Below are 8,339 nucleotides of genomic sequence, written 5' to 3' on the forward strand. Positions count from 1 at the left end.
TTTGGTGCCCTGACACCCCAATTCCTTCATCGGCCCCACTGGCCCAGGCAGCCCGGGCGGCTCTGGGAGGCAGGGAATCCCCCGGGGGCTGGAGCTCCTCAGGGCGGGGTTTCTCCAGGCTACTTTCCGTGTCCGACCTCAGGCGTGACCCAGTGAGGCCCCCAATGCCCCCCCCCGGTCCGGCCCCGCAGCCCCCTGCTATTCCAGCCCCGGGCTCCCCTCGCCCCCCCAATGCCCCCCCATCCGGCCCTGCAGTCCCCCTGCTATTCCAGCCCCGGGCTCCCCTCGCCCCCCAATACCTCCCCGTCCGGCCCTGCAGTCCCCCTGCTATTCCAGCCCCGGGCTCCCCTCGCCCCCCAATACCCCCCCGTCCGGCCCTGCAGTCCCCCTGCTATTCCAGCCCCGGGCTCCCCTCGCCCCCCAATACCTCCCCGTCCGGCCCTGCAGTCCCCCTGCTATTCCAGCCCCGGGCTCCCCTCGCCCCCCAATGCCCCTCCGTCCGGCCCTGCAGTCCCCCTGCTATTCTAGCCCCGGGCTCCCCTCGCCCCCCAATGCCCCCCCGTCCGGCCCTGCAGTCCCCCTGCTATTCCAGCCCCGGGCTCCCCTCGCCCCCCAATACCCCCCCGTCCGGCCCTGCAGTCCCCCTGCTATTCCAGCCCCGGGCTCCCCTCGCCCCCCAATACCCCCCCGTCCGGCCCTGCAGTCCCCCTGCTATTCCAGCCCCGGGCTCCCCTCGCCCCCCAATACCCCCCCGTCCGGCCCTGCAGTCCCCCTGCTATTCCAGCCCTGGGCTCCCTCTGCTGCAGTTGTGCCAGTGCCTCTCAGTCCTGCCCTGCAGCTCCCTACTATCCCAGCCCTGGGGTCCCTCCTGTACTCCCCCAGCTCTATCAATGCCCCTCACCTGCAGCCATGCTGCTATTCCAGTTCTGGGTTCTGCCCAAGCTCTGCTGGTGCCCCTCAAGCCTGCCCCACCCAGCTCTGTGATGCCCCACCATGCTGACCAGCTATGCAGCTCCCTCCCCCCACCTCTCTCAATGCACTTCAGGCCTGACCTGCAGCACCCCCTGCTAGGCCTGGCAGGAGCCCCCTCCCCCACTCAGATCTGGCAATGCCCTGCAGGCCTGAACTCCAGCCCCCTGACAGGCCAGACCTGGAGCCTTCTTTTCTTTTCTTTTCTTTTCTTTTCTTTTCTTTTCTTTTCTTTTCACATAAAATCAACTTCATAAAACAGGCACTTGATCTTTGGCCACTAAAAATATGGAAATTTCTCTGTGAAAATGGTGCATTTCTACCTTGGTCAAACTCAACCCTGCCGTGTTCACTAGTGTGCACCACCCTGGGCCTCCGCGGCCTGTTTCCAATCAGCATTTAGAAGTTTGGCTGCTGCTCCAAACTTCACAGCTCTGTAAAATGGAGCTGGAAATACCACCCTGCCTCCATGGGACATCGACCCCCCCGCCCTGAGCTTCCCATCATGGCCTGGAGCACAAATAAACAATGGAAGAAAGTTTGAACCAAACTTTGCCAAACCACAGCAAATATTTGGCTCGGGTTTGGTAACGTGTTGGATGAAGACTTAGGACAAAGCTTATCCTTATAGCCTGGTGCCCTATCTCCTGCGTCCATAAAATAAGGGGGGTCGGCAGATTGTCGGGTTAATTCACAGGCTTTAAGGTCTGCCCACAAGTCAAAGATTTGGAAGGTGGTGGTTGGCTTGGCAGAATTCCTTTTAGCGCTCTGCTGGAGGGAGTTGCGCCGACCAGCCAGAACAGCCGCCGTCTCCTGCAAAACTAGGTTTTAACCACCACCCCCCCGTGTCGGCCATTTCTCTCCTACAATCTGCTGGGTGACTCATGAATAGATTATTGGGAACGGTACCTTGAGATTAAAACACAGAAGGAGGATTAATCCTGGGAAGAATTTGTGGAGTTTAATACAAACCCAGAGATTGACATAAATCCTTAGACCGGATTTGGCAGAAGCCGAGAGCTCTGCTGACATCTCGGATGGTCGGGAGCCCAGAGCAATCCAGACTAGGGCCAGATCCTCAGCTGGTGTCAATCAGCATCATACCGAGCTATACTCATCCGGAACTGACCCATATCCCGTGGCTAGAGGGACCCCAGAGTTGAGCCCAGTGCATCACTTCACTCATTACCCAGGGCATCCGGAACCAGCAGAATGACAACATTCCTAGGATTTCCAGACCTGCATACCACAGGCCAGAGAACTCCAGCCAGTGACTCTTGAACCTCAGAATGATATTGTGGTAGCACCTGGACACCACAGCCCTGCAGCGCTAGGTGCTGTACAAACATAGAGCAGCTACAGTCCCCACCCTACCCCAAAACGCTCTATAAATCTGCAGACAACAGGCGGATGCAACAGACAGGCAGGGGGCTCGAGCGCACAGTAGCCAAGATCTTATCCTGAGTAGCGGGGGCTGTTAAAACTGCAGAATTGCAAAACAATCTTGAAATCAGAAGATGAAATTCCCCGGGAGACTCAGATTTTATCAGTTATCTTACTTTTGGTCTCTGGGAGAAAGAAAGAGCCCCAAGATGTCCAGCAGATTCCCATCAAGATGCCTTGTCATGTGGTGACCGTTGGTTGGAAATCTATTTTGTTTTTTTGGGGAAAAAAATTAATTAAAATTGAAAAGGCAAAAAAGTATTCCTTATTTTTTGCAAAATGTGGATTTTCATTGAAAAACACCCTCCCCCTGCATAGTGTGTGTGTGTGGGGGGGGGTATTGGATGGGGGGGTTGGAAGAAAAAACCCATTTTGTTCAAAAATTATCATCTTTCATTACAAAAAGTCAACGCCACGTTTTGATGGGCTCTAATCGGTGCTCTGGTGTAACTAACTAGCACAGGATGTAGCAAACTGCTGGCGCATCAGGAACGGATGCTGCTGTACATGGGTGATGGGTATCAAACCCCAAACATGGTGCACAGCCCAAACTGGGTGGATTGTCCCTCCCCCCACTTAGGTTTGTTTGGGTAGCTCTTCACGGCAGAGTTTACCTGGCTTCGGGCACTGGGATAGATGCCCAGGTTAACCAGGCTGGCTATAAGCAGCCACATTCAGAGCTGCACGCAGGTCATACCCATGTAGCCATGCCCACGCCGGCCCTGCAATAACCTTCATAGATTCCAAGGCCATTGCGATGGTCTAGTCTGACCTCCCTGATCATGCGCCAGGATTTCTGGGGGCATATCCCATGGTTCTTAGTGTGATGTCAAGGCACCACCCGCGGGAGCTCTGATTGGAGGATCACCCGGCTCCGCTGATTGGTCCAATTACGCTATTTAAGCCAGGAGGCGGAACAGGAAGCTTGTCCAAGCAACAAGGTGGTTTCCCTTGTGGCTGCAACGGACCCTGCTTACATCTGCCTCCAACCCGGTTCCCACCTTGTTCCTGATCCGTGCTGGGTCCTTGCCTCACCTCCAATCTTCTGTGACCAGCCCTGGCTCTGACCCTGACGCTGGCTTGACCCTTGGCTCTGGCATTTGGTATCTGACCTCGGTGCTGACCCTCAGCTTTGATTCCTGATTCTGACTCTGGCTTGACCTCTGGCTCTGGTAACTGGCTGTTGACTCTGGTGCTGACCCTTGGCCTTTGTTCCCCAACCTGGACACCTGCTCTGCCCACTAGGCCAGACCGCCAATGTCCCGCTCCATAACACTTAGGCCTTCTCTAAGGCAAGCCATTCTAGGAGTTGTTCTGCAGCGTATTGTGGGAGGACTTGTCTGTTCTAACCGAGCTCTGGTGCTGAAGGGTTCTTAGCCTGCCAACACAGCAAACTCCAGTATGTCTGACACTGCATGCCCCTCACTCTGTCCCTTCCGGACGGTGCCAAGGCAGGGCTCCAGGGGAGGTGAGGCAGCCGCCTGGTGCACTGGGCTGGAGAGATCACGGGGTGACCTGCAGGAGACGATGGAGGGCTGGGGCTCCGGAACGGAGCTGGAGGTGGAATGGGGAGCTGGGAAGGCTCTCACACCTGATGCCAGGGGATGTGGCGTCGGCACATGGGCGAGGCATGCTCGTTTTGGAGGGGCTGGGGGGAGTGAGATGAGGAAACGGGGATCCGGAGCAGTAGCCAGGGCAGGCCCCAGGTTTGGGAGAGAATAAACACGGCTAAAGTGCAGCTGGCAACCAAGCCACCATCTCCATGGCAACTCGCTCAGATGTCTCCAGACAGGAGCTCCAGCCAGTGCGCTCCAGCCCGAGTGGGAGTGAGGGCGCTGAGGTTGGGGAGAGGGGCACATGGGACAAGAGCCCCAGCCCCCCCCAGGAGAAAAGGCAGGGTCTTGATTCATTACAATCCTACCCCCTTCCCCAGCTCGGCACCCCTTGGAGGAGACAGGCCTTCCTTCCCACCTGGAATGGGGATAACAGCGCAGGGGCTTGCCAGGACAAAAGCAAGAAAGCTGGTGAGGGGCTCCGCTGTTATGGTGATTGGGGGCCAGACAAGGACCTGAGAGATTGGCCACCAGAGGCCTCCTGTGCATTCCTTCACCATGTGTCAACCAGGCCCTGGCACCCTTGCTCTGTGGGATTAGCACAATCCAGGGCTGCAAAATGTCCCTGCGTGAAGGGGCCTTCATGGCTCGAGATGAGACAGATTCTGCTTTTTCCATCTCGCAGTCAAAGGCAGTAGTCTGGGGGGAGGGGAAGGGCTGGGGCCGAGGGGGCGAAGGGGGGGCTTAGCCCATTGCTAATGTAGTTCTAATCACAGACTTTTTTTTTTTTTAAATAAGGAGCAGCGACGGCTAGTGGAGCGGGAGCCCCCGCAAAGCGTCAGGGCTGCCCTTGGGAAGCTCCTCGCCAGCCAGGGACGTATGGCTGCTAACAGCAAGCTGAGAAAGCCAGGGAATGGGGGGAAGAATAAGGCGGGGGACGGGGTGAATTGTGAGACACTGATTGAATAGCAATGACTGCATGATTTATGGTTTGCATTATTGCATGGCTCATTTGAATATATGCTAATCAGGCTTTTCTCCTCGTTTTGTTTGTAAGATTTAAATTTGCTATGGCAACCTACTGGCATGGAATGAATGCCAGGAAATGTCAGAATGAGGTTAAGGCAGAGCTGGCGCGGTAGCGGCCTGTGTGTGGCGGGGAGATCCTTCCAGCCCAGACAAGGGGGCAGGACTCGTGGCTTGAGAATATAAAACACAAAGTGTTGGGTGTTCCCGCCAGCAGCAGGGTCTCCCCAGAAAGCAATGCAAGGGGCATGGCTCCTCCTGGATTTCTGTAGGTAAATTAACATTCAGCTGTGTGAAACAGCCCCTACCTCTACAATGATGTGTAATGGGGGGGGGAGAGAGGTGCTGGGCTGTGCTGCTAAACCCAGGAAAACTTCCCGGTCCAGGTGATGATGGTCAGAGACTGTTGGAGGCGTCTGGATCCTGCAAGTTGCCCATTTCCCCAGGAAGTTCATTGGCTGCTGGCTCCCACCATGTTTGAACTGAATTTCAGGCCACCTTTCCTTCCAGGCCGGGTTTGCCCAAACGCTGGGAAACCGAAGGCAGTCGCTTTCTCGGGGGCAGGGGCTTGTCTCCACGTAGGATCAGGAAGGGCCCCGATCCGATTCCCGTTTGACATCTACCACAACGCTGCCATTCAGGGGCCCTGGAACAATGTGTTTGGGGGGGGAGGGGTGCTGGGAGCATGTCAACTGTAAACCTGGCATATGATGGAAACCACTTCTAACCAGGGGGTGTGGCAGGCTCCCCAGCACCCCTAGTTCCAGCCCCTGTGCTACCATTGTCTCTTATGGGCTCAGGCCGTGGGCCCCATCGGGCCCCTGGTGAAGTGGCTAGGAAATCTGTGGGCCTGCGTCTGTGGAAGTCAACGGCGTGAGGTGGGTTTAAAGAGGCGTGAGGGGAATCGGGCCCCGTGGCCGGGTTGCCCAAGAAAGAGGCTGTGGGTTGAGCACCCTCCTCACATTATCCCATCGCTTCCAGCTGACAGGTGCGGCCTCCCGGGACAGGTGCCAGACGGCCCATGCTCCTGGGCTGGGGCGTTGGCCTGGGAAGCTGGTTTGCAGGAGGCAGCCTGTGATTATGGAGGTGGCCAACTGCTCTGGCTGCTCTGGGGAGAGGGGGGCAGCAAGAGAGCCAGGGTCTGTGTTCCCGCAGCAAAGCCCTGTCCGTCTGCTGTGCCTACGGGGGGCAAAGGGGTCTTGCATCTCATGGAGGAAACTGTGCTGTCCGCGTAACCAACTCGCGCCCAAACCCCTCCCAGAACCCCGACCTTCCCTGCCTCCCAGTCACCGCCCCAGACCGGCGGCCAGATAGCGAGGCTGTGCGTCTGCACCAAGCTATTTCTCAGCGGGGTTTTGTGCTAGGATGGGGGATGGATGGACACACACCCTCACACTTCCCGCTGCCAAAGTCACACAATAGTGTCTGTGTGTCCGATATAGCTTCTCCCCCCACAGTTGGTTGGGGAGTCGGGCGGGGGGGGGGAACCATCAGTTCTCAGAACAGGTAGCAGCTTTGTGGGGGTGAATGAAACATTCAAGGCGTCACTGATGGACCTTTCTCAGAGGAAAGCCATGGGAAAGGCTAGCACATTGTATGTGTGTGTGTGTGGGGGGGTTACAGCTACACTTTCTTCTGCCCCCCAAACAATCCAGCTCTGGCTGCAGAGGAAGGGTGAGAAGTGGAGACAAATCAATCAGTCGCTCAGCGATCAGAAAGGGAATTTTAAAATGAATTGTTGTCCCCTCCCCCCAATAAAATTCCTAATGCATCAGCTAATATCAGGAGAAACCCCCTTTCTCGGACACTCCAGAGCAGGGCTCTTCATAAAAGAAAAACATAAAAGACAGACAATCAATCACAGAAAAAATATTCTTAAGGGAGCAAACTGTTAAAATGCTGGGGCAAGGCTTTCTGAGTTTGAGAAAGGGCCCAGCCACAGACAAACTGCCCCCTCCTTTAAACAATAACCACGAGTTATGCAAAGTGATTAACAATCCCTTCTTCTTCCCCTCGCCCCGCAGCCCCATTGTCATGTTAGTGGCGTTTGCCCTTGCCAGCCTTGGGGGAGAGATGGGACCTGGCTGGCACCTGTTCCAAAGAGCAGGACACCTGTGGGAGGAGGGAGGAGACCGATTCAGCCGGTGTGAATTGTCCTGGCTCCCTTGCAAACCCTGATTCTATTGAATGGGTCGTAGCTGGATCTGCCTGGGAATGAACTTCTGGTTGTCTTTATGCCACTACATTTGGTGTTTGTTTGGGAAGAAATAGAAAGGTCAGGTGATTCCTGCAGAGCCTTCCAGGTTAATATAAATCCCCAGGAAAATGCTAAGTGCAGGTGGGGATACTGGGACAGGGAGATGTAGGGATTTCAAGGAATTGTCTCATTTTCTGTGTCTCTTGTTAATTTCCGAATTAATTTGGACAGCAGACTAATCTGATTGTCAGAGCTGTCTTCCTCGAGCTGGCCTGGCCCTGCTCTTTCTAAATGCAGCTTTAGAAATGAATTAGAATTGATATTTCCCCTGCAAGTATTTTAAAAGACTAAATAAAGACCCCCCCTTTAAAAAGTTTCATCCCAAAACGACGTTTTAGCTGCCCAGTAAAACCATTTCCAAAATCTTTCCCCCTTTTTTTGTTTTATTTTCTGAAGCAAGGACAGTAAACAAGTCCATTTCCCCTAGACACAATCGATATAATAACAGGGCTTCAAATAACAAATTGCTTAAGGAAAATCCCTTTCATACAGAATATTCCAAATCAGCCATTCACTAGGAACTTTGACTTGTAGCTGAATACACACCGCGACCCCTCCGCCTTGGATTGTAGCGACAACTGGGATGCAGTAGTTTGATTTGAAAACACAAGCCGGTTTTGCTCACAGACACCTGCATTCGGAGATAAAGGGGAATATTCTGCAAAACAATTTTCAGGTGGGGTTTTATCGAGCGTCCTAGGAGATGAAATGGACAAACGGGCTGGTTGTTTTTTCTCTCCCAATAAATAAATGCAAACCTTACAAGCCAGGCGGTGGGGGCATAGAAATAGATGTGATCGTGTTTAAACGGAGGCTGCGTTAACTCGGAGCTGTGTCCTGCGACTCCCTGGATTTGAGGCGCTGCCCCTGGGTGCATATGGGGGAAGCCTAGAGCCGTCAGGAAGGGGAGGAGGGGTGTGAATTTTGTACCTTTAAATTTGTAGAGGAAATAAAGGCCCCTGCCTCGGACACAGCATGTGGAGAGGATTTGAAAATCCAGCCGAGCCGAGCTGGGCCTCCGGGATGAAATGATGCCTGTCCTTAAATGTCCGCCTGGCACAGTTCACTCCTCTGGTGGGTCGAGCTCTCCC

The sequence above is a fragment of the Malaclemys terrapin genome, chromosome 24, assembly GCF_027887155.1.
Source record: "Malaclemys terrapin pileata isolate rMalTer1 chromosome 24, rMalTer1.hap1, whole genome shotgun sequence".
In the NCBI taxonomy this organism is placed as follows: Eukaryota; Metazoa; Chordata; order Testudines; family Emydidae; genus Malaclemys; species Malaclemys terrapin.